The sequence below is a fragment of the Protopterus annectens genome, chromosome 13.part0 (assembly GCF_019279795.1).
Source record: "Protopterus annectens isolate FY-2018-M chromosome 13.part0, PAN1.0, whole genome shotgun sequence".
NCBI lineage: Eukaryota > Metazoa > Chordata > Ceratodontiformes > Protopteridae > Protopterus > Protopterus annectens.
In genome coordinates this window covers 757,568,415-757,596,000 of record NC_056747.1, presented here as the reverse complement: position 1 = coordinate 757,596,000, position 27,586 = coordinate 757,568,415, and the positions used below count along the sequence as shown (strand labels likewise).

The 27,586-nt window shown below is 37.9% G+C and overlaps 1 protein-coding gene across 3 annotated transcripts in view; it reads right to left on the bottom strand.

The window, feature by feature from the left end:
* TP53I13 (tumor protein p53 inducible protein 13) overlaps positions 1–27,586 on the bottom strand; it is a 617,213-nt gene that overhangs the window by 260,521 nt on the left and 329,106 nt on the right. The window lies entirely within an intron of this gene.

Here is a 27,586-nt window from a genome sequence, read left to right as displayed (position 1 = left end):
AATGAAAAACTTTCTAGTTTAAAACATGCTGCATATGTAAGTGACACTAGGGGAATTAGGGAATGCTGGGTAATCCAGTGCCATTCTGTGTGAACACTGAGCTGAAGAAGAATTTATAACGGAATGTTTTCTTAAACAGAGGTGAGACACAACTACGTGTTAGGAATGAGGCAAAGTAGTACATTTATCAGGTGTCATTTATCACATATGGCAAATCACTGTATATTAAGCATAAATGGCCAAAATGGCCACAAAAAGTAAAACCAGGGAGTTCTGCCCATATAAAGCAGGAGTACTCATGTGTCTTTTATATATGGTTTATGTGGGTGGGGAGGTGGCAGATAAATGCATGCACACACAAACACATACACACACCCACATGCTGTTAATATATATTAAATGTGTACTCTGCAACAATATGACATGATCTCTTTATTTGAAATGTATTTTCATCCCATATGCATGGTTTTAGATTTTTCTAAACAGCTGTTCAAATCTAATGAATATTTGCTCTATAGGATTACCCATTTCCCTGCATAAAGATACTATACTTTGTCTACTGCAAATGTTTGCCACATGTTGTGATGTTATTCTATTTACACGTGTACCCGTTATAAAAGATATAAATGGAACAATTATTTGTACTACAGGTGGTGGATAATTCTAAGTTTCAACTAAGGTATATACTCTCACTGTATGCACAGATATGACTACGAAGCAGTCTCTAAATGTAGCAACTGTTTGTGAGGCAAAACATTAGAAACACCAGTTTCATCCCATGCACAAATACTATATTTTTCTGTTGGGTTTGCTTACAAAATGCAGTTATAATCACTGTTTTTATTCTGCACACAAATACAATCATATGCAAGTACAATGACAGACGTCCTGCATATAATTTGAATCTAAATTGAATAGCAATATAAAATGTAACCATCTGATGATACTCTGAATAATTATTTTGCAAGTTCATGTCTACATAAAGACTTTTCTCTGGGATTCCCATAATCCAAGCGTTAAATGGATGAGTTTATACTTGCGGATTTCTGTTCCGTGATCACAAGCTCCCAATCTCTTTTTACATAAGGAATCACTGCAAAAGTGGTCTCTTTTTGTAAGCTAGCAGAGATAAAAATGTTTTTTTTTCTCTCCTCACCATGATATATGTAAGTAAGTAAATCTTGGGAGTGCCCTTTGGGGGAAAAAAGTATTTGCTTATTTCATAGAGATCAAACTTGAACTGGTTTGCTTTATCTAGTTGAAGCTTCGATTAATTTAATCTTAAAACGGTGGGAAAGCTTGTTTTTGTGCACATTGTTTGAACAAAAGGAAAGGAATCTCTCCTGAAATGCACACAGGTACACTGCAACATACACTGTCAGAGGCCACAGATTTGCTTCCTTTACTTAACAATGCAAGAACAGCCTGTGCTACTCATATTAAAGAATATGCCCATGGAGTATCTGTAAGGGCCTTACTACCAGACGTCTGTGCTCATTCAGCCAGACAAAGTACAAAACCTTTACCTGTATTATTTATTTGGTCAACTTGCATCCAGCCAAACAGTGAATTACCATGCTGATATTCTTCCAACTTATTATACTTATTTAATATTTTATTTTAGTCAATATATCAAGAGTCCCCCCCGCCAAAAAAAAAAAAAAATGAATTTTATTCCTGCAGGTTTCTCCTGTGTCTTTACAAGTATTGCTTACTGTACTAGGTAGCTTTACTCCCTGACAAAGGTATGCTTGCATTTTTGTGAGTCAGGTAGGGGCATGAAACAAAGCATTTGGGGCACAGTCTCTAACAACACTGAAAATCCATGGCATCTTCTGACTGTACTCTGTGCAAGACTAGCTTATTCCCTGCAAGGCAGATATTTACCTATCCATGCTGAAATCTTTTGGGTGAAGCCACAAAATTACATACAGCAGATAATTTATTAGACGTGCTACAGAGTTTGGAAATAGTCAAAAAAGAAAAATGGTAACTTTTTATATCATCATTTAAAAGTCTGGTAGTTTAACAGCTAGAGTGCTACACATTTTCAGTAAATATACAACATAAAAACAAGATGGAAAAAAACAGAAGACAAAGTTTTTAAATGCATTATAAATACATCCACAAATAACACTGCAAAACAAAAATGTTCAAACTTCTACTCAAGCAAAATAAACATACATTAAAACAATACAACATAAGAGGAATATACACATAGCTGTACTTCCACTATTTTAACTTTTTCCTATTAGAATTAAACTGGAATAAGCTAAGCAGAGTGTAAGCTGTTAAAGTAAAAAAGACAAAAATATAAAGTTAGGAAATAAAAAAAAAAATGTAATGCAATGTTACAAGAACAAGAGAAAGTAATAGTAAACTAGTGACCCAATATCAAGTTACAAGTAAAAGAAAACTGCAGTAACAACATGAAGTAGGTAGTTACAGAAAAAATGGTTAGGGTCCATTATTTGCTGTTAAATGGGCTTAGATTATCAAACTTATTTATACGTGACAAACAAGAACAAAATAAATTAATACTATGTAAAAATTATCAGAGTATGAATACAATTTAAGTTGTGAGGCAAAAGGGAGCTGAAAGACAAAGGCTGACAGAGAAACAAAAATATAAAGTTTTTTTCTGGTGATTTTAAGGCAAATTACTGGGCAGGATTGGCAAAAGAAATGTAGAAACAGGTTGTTGAGAGGGAAACTATTTAGCAAGGAAAGCTGTGAAGACTAAATATAAGGTAGAACATTTAGGAAGTCACTTGTTAACCAATTTACTCAATGCAGTGTAAACGTGGGAGGCAGGACCCCCCCCATCTTATACCACTAAAGTAAAACAATTTAAAAGAAAGACTGCTGCAGACTAGCTGTTTGATTGTTCCTGGTAACACATTATCAGCAAATAAGAATCATCTTTCTGTATAAATATGAGGAGGTCACACGTAAATGCTTCGGATCCAAATGTATAGGTAGAGCTGAAGAAAATCTAGAATGCTTTATTAAAATGGAGTTCCTACAGCGGACTTGGCAAATGTTTATGAAATGCGAGCTGGAAGTCAGCAAACCAGTCAAACAGCAAATATGTGTGGTTCGGAATAAGACAACCGAGATGAAGTAAATGGAGCACCAAAGAACTGCAGTGGAAGATAAAACAAGAAGATACAATGCAAGATTATGTGGAGTTTTAGATGAAGAAAAAAGTAAGAGGACTGAATATGTGAAAACAAGAGGATGGAATGGACTGGTTTTGAGACAACTTGATAGTAGTATTGGTGAAGCATCTGACACCAAAAGAGACTGAAGTCACATATGGTAGTATGGAATAAGCTTGTATAGTCCCAGTTTCCAGGTTAGTGCTGAATTCAGGGCTGTGTTACAAATTTCTGTGTTTGCCCATACCTTACTTGGATAGAAGGAAGTTTCTCTGTTCACTGTGAAAGAGGGAGCTTTGAGCAGCCTATTTGTCCCTGGAGGAGTGGTTTCAACCCAGAAATTAGTAGTGTATTGGCAATTTTAGGCTAATTTCTATATCTTTCATTTCCCTGCTATAAAACACACATTTGCGCGGTTTTGGCTGGGCAGCGCTGGTTAGCTAGGGTATAACTATTCCCAGCTCCACAAAGTCTACTATTCAATTTTTCCCTTGGAACTAGACAAACTTTCAACTTAAGCACTCAAACCATTCACTTCTCATACCAGCACTTGCTCAAAACTCATAGCAAGCACTAATAAACCTTAGCACTAGACCCCCCCCCCCATACTGTAGAGAAGGACAAGGCTCTCTATTCGACCTTACCATCCAATCAGTAAAACAGTTCACTGTACCTAGCCAGGCATGTCCAAAGGGCAGTTTCAGGTGTACTCTCCGGTCCAACTGGTGAATCTGGGCATTTTGAGGCAATGTTACAATTGCATCATGTACACAGACAACCCTCTCCTCCTTCCACCAAACACTAATACATGCGCGAGATGCAATTATACAGCCAAACTGGAGGCTAAACTCTCTCAACCCAAGACTGGACCAGGCAGTCAAGAGGAGAAGGGAATTACTTGCATCACACCACCAGTCTCACATAGACCTATGAAACCAGCACCAGCAAAAAACACACAAATACACGAAAACATACTCGGAGGCTCTAAATAGAAATCTGCAGAAGCAACAGAGACCTCCAAAGCAGACATCCAAGCAACCTCCACCCCCCAACACAAACCATGAAACACATACTTCACAAAACCAGTGAGCTACACAATCACAGCCCTTAAGGCAAAATAACATACCCAGCACACTAGTAATAGGTGACTCTATAATCAGGCACACTGACGTCCCACTCACTAGGCTGAATAAGGAGAAGGTTACTGTTAGCTGCCTGTTGGGTGCCAGGATCCGCCACATAACACAAGCACTCAGGTCACTCCAGAACAAGTACAAATATGACTCTGTCATTGTCCATGTTGGTGTGAATAACCTGAGCCGTACCTCCCTGGACTACATGAAAAGAGACATGGAGGAGCTCTCTGATCACATAGCCCAGGATGGTATGACCCTGACCCCGAGTAGCATCCTGCCCTCACCAAGAATGATACCACGGTATAGAGACAAAATTATCAATTTCAACAATTGGCTAAGCTTCTGGTGTCATTCAAAGGGGATCCAGTGTCTGTCAGCCTGGGATGACATGCTCAACAAGCCACTCTGCTTCGCTAGAGACGGCTTGCACCTGTCATGCTTAGACTTTCAAATACTGGCCAAGGCTCTTGCTACCCCCATAGTGCCTTTTTTAGGCAAGGCTCAAAAGACAAACCCACCACCGTAAACAGCACAAGTAACAAAAAACTAAGGGTAATGCTACTCAATGCCAGAAGTCTAAACCTCAAAATGCACTCACACGAGGCACTCCTCAGTATGGAGAAAATCGATATATGTGCAGTAACATAAACCTGGTTTAAGGCTCCAGAGAGCACCCCAGCACTACCTGGCTACAACTCATACCATACATTTCGGCCACAAAACCCAGACTGAAATACAAAAGGCGGGGGAGTATCCATATTCATCAAGGATACCCACACCTCCAGGTTAGTGGAACAGCACGATGCTTCAGAGATCATCCACGTGCAACTAACAATGGGCAAAACTGCTATTCAAATTATAGCTTGCTACAGATCACCCACCATGTCCCAGGACCCCCACTCTGCATTCCTGGAAACACTGGGAAATATAAAAGTCCTACCAAACAACCTGATATTGGGTGATTTCAATTAACCAAACATTGACTGGAAGAACTACTCAAGTAAAAACTCCCTTGCCCAACACTTCCTAGAATTTATAAACTCAAACGCCCTGGATCAACTGGTCAACTCTCCCACCAGAGGTGACAACATATTGGACCTGGTCATCACCAACATGGATGACCAGTGTTCCACCCGTCGCTGGTTAGATCTGACCATAAACTAATCACTCTGGATATCCACATTCCGCCACCACCCCCAGTCAAAGAAACAACCATGAAAAACTTTTCAAAAGCAAACTTCAAGTTACTTAAGACCGAGGTGGGAAGTTTCAAAGCCCCCATGCTAAAGGATAACGCTGTCCAAGCTGCAAAATCCTTTACTAATGCACTCTACGGACACCTACAAGAATGCATGGATTGTGCTATCCCAAACAAAACCAAGACTCATTCCTCCAAGAAAAGGAAACCAGACTGGTGGACCCCTGCCATAAACAAGCTATACAATAGAAGGAGGAAACTAGTGCAGAAAAGAGTAAAATCCCAAGAAGGGAAGACATCCCTGATCAGTATCAGCAAGAAACTAAGTTCCCTCATAAAATCATCAAGGCTAGCTTCGAAAGAAAAATTGCTATGGACTCCAAAGATAACCATAAGGCATTCTTTAGCTATGTCAAGAATCTAAGTGGCAATTCTCAGATCTGCTCTGAATGTGTCACAGGAGTATGAACAAACTGAAGGTTCCCTCTCATTACAGCTTGGAAACCTGGCATAATCCTCTTAGATTCAGTGCTGATTCAGCCAAACTGGCTTATTTGGGTGAATTCACTGTACAGGTCAATGACAACCTCGTGGTCCTTGGAAAATATTTTGGGTCTGCCATGAAAGACCTACCCTGCAGGGTGAAGACAGGCTCTAGATAACTGTTACTGTTGAAGTGACACCTTGACCACAAATACCAAAATGGGAAAAAGTGGTGATGGATGGACTGGCAAGTGCTACTGAAATGAACTTGGTGTTTCAACTCGCTGTGATCACCTCAAAGAAGGGGTTTCTTAGCCCTCCCCCCCCAGCCTACTTCAACCTAAACCATTTCGGAATAAGAGCAGCAACTCAAGTACAGGAATTTAAATACTGTTGCCAAAAAAATGTTTTTTTTGTTCTGATATAATTTTATCATTAAGACTCTTCCACACCCCAAACACTTAGATGACCCATTTATCCCCCAAGAATGAGAGCACTATGTTTCTTTCCTCTAGGAGGGCTAGGGACCAGGACTAGGAGTAGTGCTGCAACCAGCAGAGACTGGGGTTTTCTATTTTAACCCCATTTCCTTTTGTGTATGCCCTTGGATATTCCAGGGGTGAGTGTGCAATATACCTTTGTAAGACACCCAATTCCACAAATAGGTTTCATAGGTAGGTACTAGGCTATTGGCCCTAGGGCCTATATAAGCCTAGCCAAATGGTACCCTGGTGTTTGCCACCCAAGAAAATTATTTTCCTGTACCCCTGTCATGCAGAGCCCCAGAAGTGATCCCCAGGGTGAATTTCCTATCTCCCATCCAATCATCAAGACTCTTCTTGAAGAGTGTTAATGAGGAGCTTTGTTTGATATAGATAGGTTTATTCCAGAGTATGGGAAGTCTCTGGGACAGGAATCTATCCCTCCAGCATGTTCTGTTTATTGTGGTGACAAGGTTTAGGTCCCTAGAGCGTGTAGCTCGGAGGGATTGGGATTTCATTACGTGGAGCATGTCCAACAGCTCTAGGTTTGACACAGCTTTGTATGTTAGGCAGAGATCACCTCTGAGTAAGCGATATGCGACAGAGTAAAGCAGGAGTTTTTTGAGACTGTCTGCGTAGGGCATCTGTTTGAGGCCAGTAATCCTCTTTGTGAGGTATTTCTGTGGTCTTTCCAGTTGTTGTAGATGTCTTGTGAGATACATACCAAAAGGGGCGTTGTACTCTATAATGGGTCTAATGAGTGATGAGTAGACGGGAACAATGACCTCGTTTTTCCTGAATGAGAAACCTTTTGTGGTGAGGTGTGCCACGTAGAAGGATTTCCTGACTACTGTGGCAATGTGATTATCAAAGGAGAGACTACTGTCCACTTGTGTGCTAAGGTCTCATCACACTTTCAGTGTTAAGTAGACTACTGCCTATGTGGTAGTTCATGGGTATAGAGTTTCTACCAAAAGGGATGACAATGCACTTTGTGGCATTGAGCTTGAGGCCATGGCTTTGACACCAGGCATCTGTCTCAGTGAGGCCCTTTTGTAGGATGTCCACATTGTTAGGAGTTTTAATTATGGTTTCTAGTTTGCAGTCGTCTGCAAACTTTCTTAGCCAAAGACCTTCATGTTAGCCTGTACTTCAGAGAATAGGTTACCTTTCAGAAGGCCCTTTCCCACAAAACACATACACACAAACAAACCTTGTATGCAAGCATCTCTACTCCTTCACCAGTCTCTATCAGAATTCTAAGCTGGAGAATTTAGTCTGGGCATGTGCACCCAACCCTCCATCCCTCCCCAGAGAAAGGTCAGCAGACACTGCCTCATTATTACTTTATTTAATTTGCCAGCTCCTCTGAAAGTCTGGACCATTAATACTGAGTTGTAGTCACGGCCTTATGATGCTACACACCCTGAGCTGCCTGGTGTTATTACCAAAAACAAGTACAGTAACAAAAGCCACAATTCAGAAAAACACCAGCGCAAGAGCCCAAAGCTGAGATTTGCAAAAGATTCCTTTATTCCACATACAACATACGTTCTGGTACCTCGGCAATTCGCCTTCTTGGAACATTTTACCATGAGAATACATCTTCCTTTTAAATGCTTATCAATTAAGCAATTAACCATTAAACCATCCCGCATTTTTACTTAGATGAATTAATGAATTTGAGTGTTTATGAATATGATGGAATGTTGCCCAATGATGTAAATGAAGATATTGTGTCTTGTGGTGACGATATTTTTGGAGCGGGTTATGGTAGGATTGAGGTTCCAAATTTTACCAGCAATAGTAAATTTTTACCTCCTAGATCTTCATTAGCTATCAATGCGTTTGAACTTGTAGTATGTTCTAGCATTGAGAAAGGTTATGATGAATTTTGTAAGATGAATAAGGAATTTAATATGAACAAGTCGGAATGGTTGGCCCTTAAGGAACTTAGATCTAATTTAGGGAATGTAACCATTAGACAGGCTGACAAGGGAGGTAACTGGGTAGTTATGGATACCATGAAATATGAATGTATTGTTAATGCCCAATTAGCAGAAGACACATATGTTAAGTTAAACGAGAATCCTCTTAAGCAATTTTCAGAGGAACTGATGGAATTATTGGAAAGAGGAGAAAGATTGGGTTTTCTTTCTAGTAAAGACATTAACAAACTGACAGTTATGGAACCTCACCATCCATATTTTTACATCATTCCGAAAATTCACAAAAATTTGGAGAATCCCCCTGGTAGGCCTATAATTTCTGGTATAGGTTCTTATCTGGAAAGGGTAAATAAATTTTTAGACTTTCATTTCAAGGAATATTTACCCAAAGTTGTCTCGCATGTAAAAAATACTCAAGAGGTATGTTTAGCATTACATGGGGTTGAAATGGGAACAGGATTATTATTGGGCTACAGTAGATGTTTCATCCTTGTATACCAATATTGGGAAAAGGTGGGGTCTTGAAGCTATGCAAAAGAATGATGGGAGAGGGACCACGTACTACATTTCTAACAGGTTTGTTAGAATTTAGTCTTACACATAATTATTTTGTATGGAATAAGGAATTCTTTTTACAAAGAAAAGGAACGGTGATGGGTGCAGCTTTTGCACCCACATATGCTGTTATTTATATGGTGGAATTCGAAAAGAAATTTATGTTTCAGTGTGATTTTTTTGTAAATTATGTTGTTTTTTTACAAACGCTTTATTGATTACCTCATTTTTGTTTGTAGGGGTGAAACCTGTATGTTTGAACAATTTATGGCCTGTTTGAATGTTAATACTCATGGGTTACAATTTACTGCTCAATATTCCCGGTGGAATATTTCCTTTCTGGATGTGGAATTCTATATAGGAAGGGAGAATACTGTGCAATTTAAACCTTTCAGGAAACCTTTAGCAGTAAATAATTTTTTGCATGCTACCAGCATGCACCCTTCCCATTTGATTAAGGCCTTACCAGAGGGAGAATTTAAAAGAATCTTAAGAAATACTTCCGAGGTTGATTTATGGGAAGGGGTTTGTGAAGAAATTGTCATTAGATTAACATCTAGAGGATATGATAGTATCAGATTATTAAATATTAAAGATAGGTTATGCCGAACCAGGAATTTTGGTGGGGGAAGACATTTTAAAGAACATTTCTACATGCCAAGTTGTTCAGCAGAAGATAGAATATTTTTTGTATCTAGATTTTCTAATTTTTCTTCTGTGGTTGAACAAATTATGAAAGAATTTTGGCATGTAGTTTGCAATGATCCAAATGTAGGACATCTATTCCCTAAACATATCACATTTTCTTACGGTAGATATTCAAATTTGAAAGAATTGTTAAATAGAAAACTTATTAATTCTACTGATAAGGATGTTGGAATGTTTCGTTGTGGTCGATGTTCAGTATGTGTGAGAGTCAAAAATATGCATGGATTTAAAATTAATGGTAAAAGATATTATGCATTTGAAAAATTTGATTGTCAGTCTTCAGGAGTAGTATACATCTTGGGTTGTAATTGTAATACACCTTTATGGTACATTAGACAAACCAGGAGAAAGGTGAAAGTGCACATTTTGGAACACTTGGGGGATATAAGAAGAGGAAATATGGATAGTCCAGTAGCCTCCCACTTTATTAATGTACATAATGGGAATGTAGGTGTTTTTTTATTTAGTGTGTTGGCTAGACCCCATAGTTGTGTAGACAATTTTAAGAGTGCACTATGTAGATTAGAACACAAAATGATTATGGAATACCACACATTATACCCTAGGGGTATGAATTTGGAAAGTGGGTTAGTGATATGAAATTGTGTATGGTATTTAGAAAATTTTGAATGATTATTTATTGACATAAAAGTAAGTCATAGATACATTTTGGATAAATTAAAAAAAAATTTTGCTACTCTTTTTAGTATTATTATTAATATGTTTAAATTTATATATTCAGTAGTAATAAATTAAAAATAATAAATAAAAAATAAATATTTAATTATATTTATATTTTGGGGAAGAATGTAAGTATTAAAAATTTGTAAAAGTATTTAACTTGTTAGTATTTAATGAATTGTATTATGACTAAGTAAAAATGTGGGATGGTTTAATGGTTAATTGCTTAATTGATAAGCATTTAAAAGGAAGATGTATTCTGATGGTAAAATGTTCCAAGAAGGCGAATTGCCGATGTACCAGAACGTATGTTGTATATGGAATAAAGGAATCTTTTGCAAATCTCACCTTTGGGCTCTTGCGCTGGTGTTTTTCTGGATGGTGTTATTACCAACTATGATTTATGTCCAATCCTCAAACAGTTCCTTGTGGACAGCAATAAAACCCATTCCAATCTGCTGACTACAGTTTATAATACTGCTGTGGCTGCAGCTCTGGTCAATCTGCCTCTCACCAATCGCACCCTGCCTCCATGGGGCTTGGAGATTCATGGAACAATCCCGAGCTCCTCGGTCTGTGTAAGGAAGAGTGCCAATGGTGGAATACCTAGCTTGTGCTGGACAAACCTGCACTGGGACTACAACATTCCAGGTACCATTTGAAGACTTTCTGTAATGCAGTAGCTCTCTCTTTTTTTAATTTATCCAAGTCTTTTGGGTTTCTAATACCAAGAAGGGAATGGACCCCATTCCTAAGTCAAAGTATGATTAACTTTCATGGAATTAGTATTGTTTCAATCTTAGATGTTAGCCAGAAGTGCTCTTCTCAGTACCCGCAATGTGTTCAATAATGACTCCTGCAATTCATACAGAGCTACACACATCGCAACATATGTAAGTACAATTGTAAATTCTTTTTTTTTTTTTAATACCCATTGTTTCTTCTACAGTAAACTCTCAGTTAACCAGCACCCATGGGGATTGGTAGACGCCAGACAACTAGTTTCTGGTTGCTTGAGTCTCGCTATTAAAAATAGGCCTGTAATTCTGTACCCTATACTATTTGCTTGGTTTGACTTTTCTCAGTTGGAGAGAGAGGGAATTTATTCCTATCTTCCTTTCTAAAACTCTAAAAATGTAAGGTATGTTTCTGTGTGGGGAAACAAAGTGCAACACATGAGAACTGTACTGTTTTTCTTCATTTTTTTTTTTTGATGGTTGCTTGAGAGTCCCAATTGCTTCTGTTCCGGTTAACTGAGAATTTCAAGAAAATAAGAAGACTGAGAATTTATTGTACTACTGGAACGGTCTGGGTATCCTTCCTCCACACTGCCCTTTCCTGGTATTTTATGACTTTATGTCTCTCTGTACATAAGACACTGTAGTCACTAGGAGCAGCAATGATCAATGCTACTTTTGTCTTCTTTTCATGGACTACTATATCTGGTTTTCTCGCATCTGTTTTTTGAACTGTTGGCAAAGGGTGATCCCATGTGATATAAACTTAATTATTTTCTATAATGCTTTGTCGCTTATGTTTTTTTCAGTTACTTCAATATTATAATGTTTGCACAATCCCAAATGAAATAGCCTTGCCACATTATTATGTTTTTCAGTATAAAGTCCTTCTGCCATTAGTATATCACAACCAGCAACAAGATGTGTGACTGTTTCCAGTTCTGTTTTACAAAACCTACTTTTGTCTGCTTCGGCCACATGTTCAATGGATTTTGTAAACCAACATGCATGTAAGCCCACTATCTTGGCCTGCCAGTATTAACCTTTTGTCTTTTGATCTAAATTCACCTCTTCTTAACCATTCCTGTGTTCAATCCTGATGAGCATGAGGTTGTTCCAATAGTTTTCTATACCTGCAACTATATTTATGCATTTTCCACACATCTTGCCTTCTCATCTGATCCTTCACCTTATATTCTTTCTTTTGTTTTTTGGCACATTCAGTTGCTGCCTGGTTTTTATCTACTTCTGGTACGATATCTATTCCCACCTGACACAGATATGCTGCTCCTAAACTAAGCAGGGAAGTCATCTTATACTTATTCCCTCATGTTTTAAAACATTCACTATGCCTGGGTCTTGTGAGGTTAGCAGATGTGTATGCAGTCCTACGATTGCGGATCTATACATGTAAATCAATTTTCAGGAGACCCGTACCTCCTTCTGAATGGGGAATATATAGTCTTGATATACACTGATTTTTATAAATCATTTGATGAGCATGAAGCATCCTTCTTGTTTTCCTGTCCAAATGATCCAATACCTTTGGGGGCCAGTCAATCACTTCAAAACTGTACGTTAGGACAGGAAGGGCAAATTGGTTTACAGCTTGGACTTTGTTCCTAGATGTCAGAGCTGTTTTCAGTATTAATTTTAGTCTTCTAAAATATTTCTTACTAAGTTTTATTGTTGAGCCTTCATCAACTCCTAAATATTTAAATACTTCCCCTTGCTCAAGTTTTTTTTATATCACATTCCTGTCCCAGACTGATGTTTTCTTGGTGCTGCAGCTTTCCTGCTTTAAAGGCTGCTTTTGGACATTTATCAAGACCAAATGACATTCTTATATCAACTGAAAAAGTTTTGACCACTTGCAGGTGTGCTTTCAGTTCCTCATCTGATGAAATATACAGTTTTAAATCATCCACAAAAAGATAAGTCTTTACACTTTGTTCTTTTCTGGGAGCCAGATTGTAGCCATGACCTAATGTGTCAAGTAAACAGCTTAATGGGTTAAGGGCAAGACAAAAGAGCAGCGATGACGGAGTCAACCTGGAATACCCCCTTTTAATTTTTTCCCTGTAATAATAATTTGTTCTTTATCGTGGCTTAACTACAAAGTGGTTTGCCACTGTTTCATGGTCGCTGTAATGTAATCAATCAGTACAGGGTGTAGCTTATACATTTTAAGCGCTATCCATGAATGTGGATTCCACATGACTTTTTTTTGGTTACACTGCCATGACTGAGTTTTCTGCTAAATGACTAAGCACGATCAACACCAATTCCAGTGTATATTTTTTACGTTGCTGGAAGGCAAGTTATTGGTCTATACTTTTTAGCACATCTTAAAGGTTTATAGGTTCATACTAGGCTATCTGCCCTGGGGCATTTATAAGCCTAGCCAGATTGTGTTTGGCTTACGCCACCCCTTGATTTGAGTATACTGTGCCCTTTTTAAAATTTAGTTTACCGTGCCTCTGTCTAATAGTGACACGGAAGTAATCCCGGGGACAAACCTATGATCCCCCAACCACTCATCAAGATTCTTCTTGAAGAGAGTTAGTGAGGTGCTCTGCCTAACATGAGTTGGAATTCTATTCCAGAGCGAAGGGAGCCTCTGGGTTATGAATCTGTCCCTCCAGCATGTTCTATTTATTTCTGTGCTGAGGTTCAAGTCCCTCGAGCGCGTGGCTCTAAGGGATTTAGATTTACTGAGGTGGAGCATGTCCATTAATTCTGGGTTGGACATAGCTTTATCTTGTAGGTTCACTCAAGTAGAAGTATTGTTTTTTGTGTTGTTAACTAGCTTGGTGTCTGTTCAGGGTGAGCATATAAATAGTTCTTACTCATGGCTAAATCTTCATGTAAATCTCATATGAGATCTTTGCTGTGGAAAGTCAAACAAGTACACTCTGTCAAGGGGTGGGCAGAGTGCAGTCCCACAGCTCTGATCATTCTGACGGCTTTCTCATCATCTGACTACACTGTCTGCGTGAGCTTCATCAAACAGAACATCCAGCAGGGTACATACATAATACGAAACACAGTTTATTTAGCTAGGGATTTTCCTAACCTAATCTGGGATGAATTTGAAATTGTTGACTTTGATGAGTTTATGCAGGTGCTTCCAAGAATGCACTGGACTGGGTGCTGGGAAAGACGAGCTTAATTCTTTATTAGACGGCGTCAGAGCATTTTTTTAACATAGCCAATTCTCTAAGCAAACTGGTGTTTTACAATTTGTTCTATAAAAGTGCTGATCAGTCCAGCTATCAAGAATTCTACCATGTTTCTGAACATTTTTATGATAGTCATCCCCTACATCGAACTGTCCCTTTATCAGAAAAGGATATCAAGTAAAGGGTGAGCATACAGCTTGGATCCTTCTTGGACTCTGGAAGCTAAATTAGTCTGGTTTCAAAGCTGGTTTTAAACCCAATTATTAAATTATCATTGAAGACACAGGGCACATACATTAACAGAAAAGAAAACAAACCATATTAAATATATGCAATACATAATGCATGAAAAAGTTAATTTGTTTGGTTTAACAGGAAAGTCCATCTGGGAACTGAAATGCTAATTTTCAGTGGAGGTCCAGCTTGTGTAGTATCCAGTGGACAGAGTTAGGATTGCATGCTTTAAACTGTAGGTGTGGAACATCTACATAGTTATTACTTGCCATGTTGAAAGCTTTTGACAAGTCCAGGAAAAAAGGTGGAAACAAAATTACCAGAGTTTTTACTTTGATTAAAGGTATCTAGGAAATGTAGTGGGGAAGTTTCAGTGTTAGGTAGCAGAAAGTAATGGATTATCAAGTAGAAAATAGGAGTTGCTGATGTATGCATTTTCAAGTAGTTTGGACAGGGGAGAATGGATTGCTATAGGGTAACAGTTTGATAGTTTGACTGATGTGCCACCTGTGTGTAATGGATCTATTAATTAAGGCAGATACAGGATAGCAAATGCTGTCAGCGGCTATACTGAGGTTTTCGGATGTCAGGTTGTCAGGAGCTAGTGTTGTGGCTTTCAGTTTTTTAATGCATCTTTTTGATAGTATTTGACTGGATGGTTGTTAGGTTGAGTTGGAGTGTGGAGCTATGGTCGGGAGTGGGGGGGGGGGTAGGTGGGGTAGGTATAGGTTGTTATGGTTTGAATTAAGTAGAGTACTGGATATGAAGTATTAGCTGAATTTGTCTGCAAAGGCCCTGCTGGTTTCAGATGGGAAAGAATTTGAGCGGGTATTCTGCCTGGTTTTAGGAGGTTGTTTAAATTTTGCTAAAATCTTTTGGGGTTTTTGTTATGTGTGGTCTGGTTTATGAAGAAATAATCATTTTTTATCATAACAAACTTGTGCCTATGCGTTTTTCTGAGGCTCCAATATCTATTTATGAAGGACTGGGTCCTAGCTTGTGCTATTGTTTCCTGGCTTTCTTTCTGTCTCTAATGAGTTGTTTAGTTTGACAGGTTAGCCAGAGGGCTGAATTTATTTTCACTCATGTCTCAGTGGGGCTTGTTGGTTTACTATGGTTATGGAGGAGTTATTGAAGTGACAGACAGCTTCACCTAAAGGCAGATATTTGAGGGGTTCCCAGTCACATTATGTAAGTGTGCAATTAAATATGGATTTATCAAAATTGGTTAAGTTTCTCACAAAGTTGAAGTGTAGGGGTTTGTGGGGCTTGTGGTAATCTATGTTGATACAGGTGGAGTGATAATCACTTAGAGGGTATGGAAAGGTGCTGGCTAGCTTAATTTTTTTCAGGGTTGGTTGACAGTATGCAGTCTAGTATGGATGTTTGTTGGATACTTTGTCAAATCAATCTGATTACTGGATCAGCTGAGTAAAATGAGAGGTTAATATTATGTGGGGTAGAGTTACGTTTGTTAGAGGTCCAATCTATATTAAGGTCAACAAGCAGGATGGTTTCTTGGCTAAAAGTATACAAGGAACTGAGTATGTTTTGGTATTCTTGGCATTTTTGGGAGGGGGGGGTGTAGGTGGCCACAATTATTACAGATTTCTGATTGCTTAGGTGGAGTTTGGCTATTTGCAACTCTTCACTGCTGTAAAGTGGAATAGCTGGGAGGTGGGTATGGATTTGTAAAGTGGCTTGGAAGATGACGGTCACATCCACAACCTGTTTACCTACTTGGTCTTTCGTAATAATGGTGTAACCGGGAGGAGTGATTTCTTTATCTTTAACTTCATGTATTAACTAGGTTTCAGTGAAAACTAGGATGTGAGGTTGATGGAATTAAATCCATGCATGAAGGTCTGATACCTTACTGCAGATGCTTCAGGCACTGAGATTTTATATTTTTACCCTGGAGGAAGAAACTGGGGTTTGTTGAACTTTAGAAGATTGTTGAGGAGGGGAATATTTATGTAGGGGTTTAGGTGGGGCTAGTGTTGGCCCAGGGTTCGGGTGCAGATTTCCATTCTCTATTAGTTTACTGGTGTGGGTGGTGGAAGTTCTGAGGTTATGGAGAGGTAGTTTTTGGTACTTTTTTTGCACTGGAGGGTGGGGTTTCATATGTGGTGTACGTCAGCAGTGTATATTTTTTGAGAAGGATTTTGCCTATGCTGAAGAGGGACAGCTAGATAAGGGCATTGTATCTGTGGACAGGGGTAAGTAGGGTTTCTGTGGAGGACTTGGTGTGAGTGTAGGTAGGGGCAGGATTCTTAAGTAGTTAATTGGCTTAGGATCCAAAGTTCCTATTAGGGAAAGCAGATGTACAGTGGATATAAAAAGTTTACACACCCCTGTGAAAATTCCACCGTACATGCACAATGGGAGGTGTGGAACAGTTGTATAGAAAAGAAACGGGAGAAAGAAAGCCACAAAAAAGATTGTGATGCACCTATTGGGTGGGTGGGGGGTGGGGTTGATAAGAGAAGGAAGGGGAAAATATTGTTTTCTGATCTGTAATTAATTGGTTATTTATTGGGTTTTAATTGGTTGGCTATATTGGCTGGTACTGGTAGTGAAGTGTCAGGTGATACGTTGTGAGCAAAGAAGGGCTAGTCCACAGAGGACAGAGACAGGTCTTGAGCTATGGTAATGTACAAAAAACGCATTTGTTTATTCATAGCAGTTTAATCAAAATCTAATGCTAGATATGTTTTATTCTACGGCTTGTGTTAATCAAACAGGTTACAGGGTTGCTACTTACTATGCTTCTACAGAGCTGCTTAGTTTTAAGGAGAAGAGTGAAATGCAGTAGGTCTTGAGGTTGACCAGGGAAAATAGTTGTAGGGGGCAGCTGCTCAACTGAAGACAAGGCAACTTTATTACAAGATGCAGCAGAAACAGTGCAATTAATGTATTGCTTAGCAGTAAGGTAAGACCAGGTGGGTGAGACAGAAACTGGCTCTACTGGCATTCCTAATAGAAGCTGAACATAAACCAATATTTTTTCTTGCTCTATTAATCTCTTTTTTGGTTTAAACTCTCCTGATAGCTGGAATAATCAGAAATAGGCAAATCTTACCTGCAAGTCAGATGGTAGGGATTATCAAGACTACGTACAGCAGTGGGACATGGATAGTTTTTTCTCTGTTGAGTAGTTGTTTTCCTGGGGGGAGAGCACTCTAGATGAGTGCTCTATGAGGTTACATAGCGAGTGATATTGATTTAAGCAGGTTGCCTCTCTTTATAACAACTGTCATTCATGTCAACATTGCATAAATTGTTCAATTCCTCCCCTTCTTTAAACCTCACTACTCCTTCTAAACATTATTCAGCATGTATTGCTCCCATAAATTCCATTTATTTCTAAGTAATTTTCTCTTTCCCTTTATAAAGATCCAACTTCTGAATCTTTTATCTCTGTAACAATATTCAATACTTCAATTACAGTTAGTTTAGAATTTTATTTCTATTTTCTAGTAACTGCTTTTTGGGGCAGCAATAGCACTAAGCGTAGTATGGCCTTACTATGTCTATGCAATTTATATCCTGTGTCCCACCTCAAAAGAATCAGTTCCTAAGTTACAGCCATCTACTCCACCCACAATATTTCTGACAGAGTACTCTCTAGATAAGTTTTAAAATCTGCCAAATCATTAAACTCCTAAAAAATATGTTCCCAGTTACCTTTCTCTTTCCCAGTTATCCTCCAGCATTCGTTTTCTACTTGAATAAACATTACTTGAAGCATGCTTTGGGTATAAAACTACCTATGCAAGCACTTCTAGGCAAAAATCCTAAACCTCCTGGACTTTGTTGCATATTTGGGAGCCATACACGTCATTTCATTGTTCCTTTGTAAACTACTTTTGCAGTCTCTCTCTCTCCAATCTTTTCCAACCTTCTTTGATTGATTCTTATAACTCCTTTGCTGCTGTTGACACTGTTGACCATTTGTACCTTTTGAAGCACCTGATATTGCTAGGTATAATACAGTCCTCCAGTGTTGTTCTTCCTACCTCTCTGACTGAACTCAGAGGGTGGTCTCTGGCATAAATTTATCCTCTATCCTATCCCCAAGTTGAAAGGCCTTCCAAGGACACCATACAGGGTCCAGTTCTGCTTACAGTGTACAGGCTTCCTGTAATGTGGTGACCTTAGTAAAAGAAAGTTACAAAATCACTGCTCTGTGGATGGCACTTAACCTCTACCTTGCTTTCCATCAGGAGTGTTTACGATGAACTCACTTGAGGACTGTAAAGAAGCCATCCTTTTTGTACATGAATTTTACTTGTCTTCCAATACATTTACACAATACAACTGTCATGACCTTTTATGACATGTAAGGGGCCTCTGCTGTTACTTTCCCTTGTACCTTACATCATTTACAGGGGCATAAACTGGAATTTCTGTTAAAGGTGTGTTACCTTAAAGTAATTTTTAACGACTGGATGGTGTTAGAATTAGATATCATTCATCATCAAGGCTTGTTACCACCATTAGAGAAACAGAAGAATTAAATAACATAAGAATTAACATTTTTATGAAAATCTGTACAAAGCAGAGAAATGTGGAAATCAAGAAAAGTTACAAATGGAAATGTTTATGAAAGAATTAAATATGCCAAGGTTAGAGGTACATGAGTTTCAATGACCGACAGTTATGACACTAGGAGATGAGATAAAAATGGTGATGTATAACCAATCTACAGGACAGTCCCAAGGAACAGATGGTATTCCTGTGGAAGCTTGGAAACTAGGAGGAAAAAAAACTGATAAAAATCTAGTAGGTTTTCACAGTATCTTAATAGGAAGAGAAGTACCACCATGCTTGAAGAAAGCAGTGTTATAGCTGTAATACCTAAAAAAGGTAAGGATCCATCAGATCCAGCTTCATACAGGCCCATATCAATTCTAAATCACGATTACAAAGTGTTCATCTATATAATGTCTAAAAGAATGCCAGAAATGATGCCAAAACTGATACATATGGATCAATGTGGTTTTGTGGCAGGGAGGCAAACATTTGATAACATTAACAGAACACTGATTATCTAGATGGAAGCAGAATGTAAGAAAATACCATTGTTGTTGGTGGGTCTTGCTGCAGAGAAAGTATTTGACAAGAGTAAGCTGGTACTTTATGAGCAGGGTAACAGAAGCATTTGCATTTCCTGTTAAATTATAAGGTTGATTAGAAGAATATATGAGGGACTGGAGGCGAAAATTAAAGTGGGTGAGGTCCTCTCTAATAATTTCTGCTTGAACAGAGGAACCAGGCAGGGGTGCCCTCTTTCCCCTTTATTATTTGCATTATATTTAGAACCACTGGCAAAGAACATAAGGGACTTAGAAAGTCAATGATATAATTGGTATGGTAATCAAGAAAAGCTGGCGTTATATGCAGATATTTTTTGTACCTGAAAAAAAAAAAGAAAGAGAATACAGTGTTGTGGAACATTTTTGAGACAGTTTCAGATCTTTTCGGGATACAAAATTAATTAAGTTAAAACAAAGGCAACAGCGGTAAATTATGTACCCACACATGAACTGGTTCAGGACTACCCATATTTATGGGGACATGATAAAATGAAATATTTAGTAGTAGTTCTTCTTTCGGTTTTTCCCAGTTAGGGGTCGCCACAGCAGAACTCCGGTCCACTAATGATTGGCAGTAGATTTTTACGGTGCCGAGGTGCCAGCTTGATGCCCAACCATCAACGAAGGAACACCCATTTACGCAGTAGTATATGGATTAAAAATAATTCTAGTGTGGCAGCTAAGGATATGTGGGAAGAGACGAAAGAAAAGATAATAGAAAAACTGAGACAATGGAAGCTCTTGTATATGTATGGATAGGATAGTAAGATAACAAGCAGTTAAAGTGTTTCTAGTCCCTTTAGTCTTGTACACAGGTCAGGTATATGTTTTATCAACCAGAGGAGAAGTTGTGGATAGCAATTAATAAAGAGCTGAAGGACTTTATCTGGGAGGGAAAGACGGCAAGAGTCAAGTGGGATAAGCTGAATATTCCAGTAGAATAAGGCTGATTGGGACTACCCAATTTAAAGGGGTATTTCACAGCTACACAGTTAAGACTCCTATACATAGCACAAGCAGAAAACTATAATTCAAAGTGGAAAGGGGATGATGATGAAACACGGGAGAAGTTCAAGAAACAAGGAGAGAGTGGGATTTTGGATGCAGGCCTTTAAAGAGAGCAACAATAATCATGCAGAACATTATATCCATAAAGTAGCAGAGAGCATTCTAAGAACTAAACCAACACAGGAATGCAGAAAGGAGATTCTGCCAATAGGCAAGATTGCAATTAGGGATACAGGCAATAGGGGGCCGCAATTTATTGGAGAAAACTGACAAAGGAACCAAGGTACTGGGAGCAATAACTACAGAGGGAAAGATGACAGAATGGGAAGAAGCCAAGAATTTATTTAGACTGCAGGTTAAAGATTGCCTTCTCTATCAAGGATTGATATCATAGTATAGGCAAAAAGAAAAAAATTGGGGTGACGGGGCTAAACGAGAAAAATGGTAAGAGTTTTTAATAGAATCTGGAACAGACACTGCCATTAAAAAAGGAATACTTAGGACAGCATAGAACGTATTGCATGATAACTATAAGAATCAATCAGAGGAGGTTAGAAAAGATTGGGAAGAGAGACTGGATAGAAAGGATTGGGAAGAGACTGGACAAACAATTCAAAAAGAAAAAATGGGAGGGTATATGTATGCCCCCCAAATATGCAATAAAATCTAGAAGAATTAGGATTTTTGCCTGGAAATATTTACATAGATTTTTTTATACCCCAAGTAGACTCCAGAGAATTTTTCCTCAGGCAAACAGTAAATGCTGGAAGTGTGAAAGGGAAGAAAGAGGTAATGGGAACATATTTTCTGGGAGTGCGGTGAGTTGGTGGACTTTAAGGATTCCCTGCAGAATGCACTGTCGGAGATGCTGAGTGGGCAGACTGGTCTGATGAGGGAGATGATTTTTCTGAGCTAAGATACAGAACTGGAATTTCCTAGACATGGTAAGGCCTTCCTGTATCTAATAATGGTGGCTGCCAAAAAAGCAGTTACTAGAAAATGGAAATTAAAATCTAAACCAACTATACTGGAAGTAGTGAATATAGTAACAGAGATAAAACAACTGGAATTGAAATCTTTAGAAAAGGGTACGAACAAACTACACAGGAAAAATTGGGAACTATGAGAACAATACATACAAGGGAGAAATGAGGTCTAAAAGGTGGCAGGACTTAAATGAGCTATGTAATGTTTAAGTGAGAAAGACTGAGTAGATTATAAGTGATGTATGTTTGCAGCTGGGAGTGTGTCAGTATGGTTTGTGAATATAGTAACAGAGATAAAACAACTGGAATTGAGATCTTTAGAAAAGGGTACGAACAAACTACACAGGAAAAATTGGGAACTATGAGAACAATACATACAAGGGAGAAATGAGGTCTAAAAGGTGGCAGGACTTAAATGAGCTATGTAATGTTTACGTGAGAAAGACTGAGTAGATTATAAGTGATGTATGTTTGCAGCTGGGAGTGTGTCAGTATGGTTTGTGATGTAAAATGCTTTAGACTAGAATTGTGTCAGTATGGTTTGTGATGTAAAATGCTTTAGACTAGAATTGTGTCAGTGTGGTTTGTTTTCATTTATATAAATGTAAGATTGCCTATGTAGTAAGTGATGGTTTAATAAAGATGTTTCTTGTTTAAAAAATGCAGGATTTGAATAATTTATGCAATATTGCTTAGGTATATGATATACAGCAATACATATGTGAAGTACAATATTTGTTACATTAATATACTTTGATTGATTTTATATGAATGTAAATTTGCCTATGTCACAAGTGATAATTCAATAAATGTGTCTGGAAAAAAGGTTAGAGGTAGATGAGGCTGAATTACTAACAGTTAGGATAGAAGGAGATGAGATAAAAATGGTGATGTATAACCAATCCACAGGAAAGTCCCAAGGAATAGATGGTATTCCTGTGGAAGTTTGGAAACTAGAAGGGGAAAAAAACTGAAAGATCTGGAACGTTTAGTTTAATAGTATTTTAAGAGGAGGAGAAGTACCAACATCATACAAGAAAGCAGTGGTGGCCATAATACTTAAATACGATAAATACCAATCAGATTCAGCTTCATACAAACCCATTTTAATCCTAAACCATGATTATAAAGTGTTTATGTCTATAATGGCTAAAATAATAGCAAAGGTGATGCCAAAATTGATAGACATGGGTCAAAGTAGTTTTGTAGAGGGGAGGCAAACATTTGACAAGATTATCAGAACATTGATGATCCAGAGGGAAGCAGAATATAAGAAAACACCACTGTTGTTGATGGGTCTTGATGCATTGAAAGCATCTGACAGAGTAAGGTGGGAGTTTATAAAACAGGGCAATGGAAGTATTTGCATTCTCTGATAAAATTATAAGGTTGATTAGGAGGATATATGGAAGGGTCAGATGTGAAAATGAAAGAGGATGGGTCACTATCTGATAATTTCTGTATGAGCACAGGAAAGGCAGGGGTGTTCTCTTTCCCCTTTATTTGTATTATATGCACAACCACTGGCAAAGAAAATAAGGCATCAGAAATTCAAGGATGTAGTTGGTATGGTAGTCACGAAAAGCTGGCTCTGTTTACAGATGATATTATTTTAAACCTGATAAAGCCAGAAAAAAAAAACAGAAAAGGACATTTCAGTCTTGTGAAACATTTTGAGGCGTTTTCAAATCTTTCCAGGATACAAAATTAGTGAAGCTAAAATAAAGGCAATAGCTGTAAATTATGTACCCCCACACAAACTGGTTCAGCAATATCTGTATTTATGGTGACATGATAAAATTAAGTACTTATGAGTATCAAAAAGGATTCTGGTGTGGCAGCTAAAGATATGTGGGAAGAGACGAAACAAAAGATAATACAAAAACTGAGAAACTGGAAGCTCTGTTGTATGGATATGGATAGCAAGATACAAGTAGCTAAAATGTGTTTAGTTTCTCTAGTTTTATCCACAGGACAGGCATATTTTTATCAACCAGAGAAGTTGTGGATAGCAATAAAGAGCTGAAGGATTTTATCTGGGAGGGGAAGATGGCAAGAGTCAAGTAGGATAAGCTGATTCTTTCAGTAGAACAGGGCGGATTGGGATTACCCAATTTGAAGGGGTATTTCAGAGCTACACAGATAAGGCTCCTATACACATCACAAGTACCCAACTATAACTCAAAGTGGAAAGGGATGATGATGAAACAGGGGGGGGGGTTCAAAAAACAAGGAAAGACTGGAATTTTGGATGCAGGCCTTTAAGGAGAATAACAACAATCATGCATAATATTATATCCATAAAGTAGCAGAAAGTATTCTAAGAACTAAGCCAACACAGGAAAGAAGAAAGGATATTCTGCCCATAGGGATGACTGCAATTAGGAATACAGACAATAGGCAAGAGGGAGTTGGAATTTATTGGAGAAAACTGGCAAAAGAACCATGGCATTGGTAGCAAATAATACGAGAGGAAAAGGTAATAGAATGAGACAAGCCAAAAATTTATTTGGGCTACAGGACAGATACTGCCTTCCCTTATCAAGGATTGATATCAGAGTATAGGCAAACAGAAAGTAACAGGGGATCATAAGTGAAAGACCAGCACTGGCAGAGTTTTTAGTAGAATCTAGAAAAGAGCTGCAGTTAAAAAATGAATAATTTGTAGAGCATATAAAACATTGCATGATAACTATAAGCATCAATCAGAGGAAGTTAGAAAAGATTGGGGAGAGAGACTGGACAAGTAATTCACAAAGAAGGAAATATGCAACAAAGTCTAAAAGATTTAGGATCTTTGCTTGGAAATAGTTACATAGATGTTTTTATACTCCAAGTAGACTCCAAATAATTTTTCCTCAGGTAGACAGCAAATGTTGGAAGTGTGATGGGGAAGAAAGAGGTAAATGGGAACATATTTTCTGTGAATGTAACGAGTTGGCAGACTTTTAAATTCCCTGCAGACCACTCAGTCATAGATACTGGGTGGGCAAATTGGTGCAACTAAGGAAATGATTTTTGGAGCTATGATACAGAATCAGAATTGCCTATACATAGTCTAGAAAATGGAAATCAAAGTCTAAACCAACTGCACTAGAAGTAGTGAATATAGTAACAGGGATAAAACAACTGGAATTGGGATCTTTAGAAAGGGTAGGAGCAGATTGCATAGAAAACAATGGGAATCATGTAAACAATACATGCAGAGGAGGAATTCGGTTTAAAAGAAGGTGGGATTTGAATGAGCTATGTAATGTCTGACTGACAATGACAGGATCTTGCTTAACAAAAACTAAATAAATAATAATTAACATTGGATGTGTTAGCCCTGGTCATCTTGCAACTGCAGGAGTGCAACATTCTTTCCCTGGAGACGCCCAATACCAAGCTAAACAGCCTGTAGTAAAGTACAGCATTCTGCAGACAGACTGCTTACTAGAGTATCTAGATACACACATTACTTCACATCCTGCATTCCCTGCACTGGCTCCGTCAGCAGAGAACATTCTCATAGTGGTATTTAAAGCACTACATGATCAGGGACCCACATATTTAAAGAAGATTCTTGTCATCTACTGGCTACCTTCCAACCTCCATTTGGCTATCTTGGAGTTATTTCTATGATGAGGCTGGAGTCTTCTGAACTTGCTTCTTTTCTTTGCAGCCCCCTGATCTGCAGGACTTCCTACTTTGGCAGTATAGGAGTGTAGATACAAGGATGGCTTTACGAACTGCCAAGATATTTAAAAATCCTCTTAACTTTTGTTGAGTATTGTCTCCAAAAGCGTAAATACATTTGTTGTTGTTTTAAGTACACAATTTACTGTTTTTCTCTTATTATTTTGTAACTTGCCTAACTGAATATTCACACTAATAATGTGGACTAACTTAAGCAGTGCTATCATGGAAACCATCTAAATGAACTCATTTTCTCATTGGCTTGCTTGACACCATTATGGGAAATAAGACCGTCAATCTCTTTTTGGGTAATGAATACTGTTTGATGTTTAAATTATTCTGCTTGCTTTTTACAGCATTGCTGTATCATTCTTAGATGTAATACTGCTCCTGATATGCTGACACTCTCCGTTGCTTTCTGCTCCAGGCCATGTTGAAAAGTGTAGAGTGGACTGCCCTCTCCCTTTAGCAAATAAATACAGCAAGCAACTGGTAAGGAATGTTATATAAAAGAAAACAAGGAATATAATACTGAAGAAAGCTCTCTGAGAAATACTGGCAACAAATCAGGCAAACTTAAAGCAGGATTTCCTTCTGCTGACTATTACTTTGTGCTCATACAACTGGCAAACAGGCACACATGAAGACAGTTTCAGCATGAAGTGTTTTAAATTTCAAGTATTCTGTACTTCTCTATACTTTTATGTGGAAACGGGCTAAATAAAGAGGCATAACATTCAAAAATATGTGGATCTGATTGCAAAACAACAGAAAACAATAATGTACCAAATCAAATCTCAGTTACATGAGTCCTGTACATGTGCGGGACAGCATCTGTGTTGAGGGAAGCAATTTGCTGCTGTATAGTGCAGCATACATGGGGAAGCCCAACAACCTTCCTGGTGTCTAGAAGTTCCTCAATAATTTGAGGTTTATATTACAAATACACCTGCATACCTCTCAATTAAACCTTATTACGAGAAACACTCCTCATTTTGGAATCCTAAAAAGTCCAATTTCAGCATTGGAAGGGTCCATCACATATTCAGTGTTATTTTTTTACCAACATCTATGATTACTACTGAATCATATTAATTCATCAAAAGAACTGTATACAAGTATAAAGTAGTAAATTTTAACCATGCTGTGAGCCTTGTAGTAGTAGGTTGTCTATAAGTGTTTTAACATTTTCCACATTACGAGAGACACTTTCACATTTTGTTGATAGAAGGTTGAGAGCTATGGCCACCTGTAACTTCAGTCATTTTAAGAACAAAATAATTCAATGGGAGAAGAAGAGTCGACACGCATGCCAGTTAACAAGTAGGTCAAAATGAGTTTAAGTGAATACAGATGAAGTCTCTCTCACCAAATGGAGAAAATTACAAGGCAGAATGAATCAGCAAATTTTGATTACAGAAGATATAATGAAGGACAAAAAAGAACTACTGTCTTAAGAGCTGGAAAGTAGACCATTAATACAACCATGGGGATAAGAAGTGGAACAAGATTAGAAATAAAAGGAAAGGAGTAACATTTAAAGTTTAAGTTACTTTGTTAATGAGCTGCTTCTTGCAAGTCAAGATTTGATTGATTCATCCTCGATTTGCATACTCTGCAATTCTGAGTAAGTCACTTTGCCAGACAGTGTTCATGGGACATGTCTAAAAATTATATTCGTGTCCAGTGGACCTACCTGGTTAACAAATAAATGCATATAACGATTATAAGTAAAAAAAAAAAAAAAAAATCTGTCTCAATGAAAAAAATGCTAGCGGTACCTCATATAAATAAACAGAAGGCAAACACTTACTTTTAACCACATCAAAAGTTAGCAGACAATCACAGAAGAACCAGGATAAAAAAAAAAAAAAAAATGAAAAAACAGCTCTGAAAAGGTGCAATCGCTGAGGACAAAGCTCATGTAAAACAAGGCAAATAAGAGTGCTTAAAGCACAACACCTAACAGTACTGCCATCTTTGCCCTTTTCTTTACAATCATACCGACTTGTCTATTTTTTGGCATGTAGAAATATTTTTAAATGATCAGTGCACAACATAAGATTAAGTATTTCTACACAAACTAATGCTGAATACCTGTGCAGAAAAGTTGAAAACACTGGAAAATATGCAATAAATATCAATAAAACAAAAGATACGCAGTAAAAGTAAATATTTTTAGTACACACTAGAAACATAACTAGCAATTTTAAACATTTTCATCGTTCAATTAACGGTTGCCCTAAAGCAGGAAGAGGCAGAGGTAAACTGTGAACAGAAGTAGTGAGCTAAAGAAAAGCAGTTTGCAT